Source organism: Serinus canaria, chromosome W, assembly GCF_022539315.1.
Source record: "Serinus canaria isolate serCan28SL12 chromosome W, serCan2020, whole genome shotgun sequence".
Classification (NCBI taxonomy): domain Eukaryota; kingdom Metazoa; phylum Chordata; class Aves; order Passeriformes; family Fringillidae; genus Serinus; species Serinus canaria.
This window is the reverse complement of record NC_066342.1, coordinates 18682467-18683688: the sequence shown is the minus strand read 5'-3', so window position 1 is coordinate 18683688 and position 1222 is coordinate 18682467.

Sequence of the window (1222 nt, the reverse complement as noted above, 5' to 3'; positions counted from 1 at the left end):
GGGCTGGTTACCCCAGACCTGCCAAGTGAGTGCAGGAGTCTCCCGTGCTGCGATTCCATCTTTCCTCGAGGAAAGCAGCCAGTAAAGAGACGAAGAAAGTGATAAAAGGAGTGAGAGAATCGCCTGGGGTAACTGAGACTGGGTCTCAGGGAGGGATTGGACCCCTCGGAGGTTGGGAACAGAGTTTCCTAGCCCAATCCACTAGAAAACGGGACAAGAGGGTATCCTAAAAACCTGCTGGGTTCAGGGATTAACATTTCAAGAGCATCCAGGCTTGAGCAAAATTCTGCCGGATTGAGGATATGCCCAAGAGCATCCGGGGTTGGACAACACAGACAAAAAAATTAATTGCCCAAGAGCATCTGGGGTTGGACAACACATCTGGGTTGAGGGATACCCAATAGCACCGGGACTGGCCAGTTACACCTAAACTTGTAATAGGTGATTTGAAAGTAAAAGGTACCTTATTGTTGTCTTGTTGTGTGTATGAGAGCGAGTCAAACACAAAATCAGCCTCAACTTCCTGGGCAGGTGGGAAAGGGGGGGGCTGTGGAAAGAGGTGTAAGTGACCCGCAGAAGTTCTCCCTGGCGGGTGGGGGCTGTAGCATAAAGTGTAGGTGACCTGCAAACAGGCTATTGTTCCCCCAGGTGTGTGGAGGGGGCCATGGCTAAAGAGTGTGAGTGACACGCAGACAGCCTCACAGGTGAACTGACACCAGAGGCGACCAGATTCACGACCCTTCCAGGAGGCCCGGCGATACTGAAACCCGCAGGCCAACCCCAAGGCAACGGGGGTCACAGGGACCCGCGATTATCTGGCGACAGGGATACACTTCGTGTCCCAAAATTGTGAAAGAATGTGTGAAAGTGAATGAGAAATAAAAGCGAGTGAATGTAGACAAATGAAAGTATATGTAATGTAAATTGTGTATTTTGAGCTTTACCATATCTCCTTGGAGGGAGTTGTATTGTATTGAAAAGTAGCGTGAGGAAAAAGGTTTTTATTTTTTTGAGTGGGTAGTTGAAAGAAAAGTGGTATTTAGGTTGTTAGAGAAAGTGAGAAACAGAGGCAGGGGATGAAGAGATAAGATCTTGAAAATGGAACAGAAAACCAGTAAGTTGGATACAGGAAAAAAGAGGGAATAAAAGCATACTAGCAGAGATACCCCAAGATAGCCCTTTGGGAGTTATGTTAGCTAACAAAAATACAACTCCTTGCAAA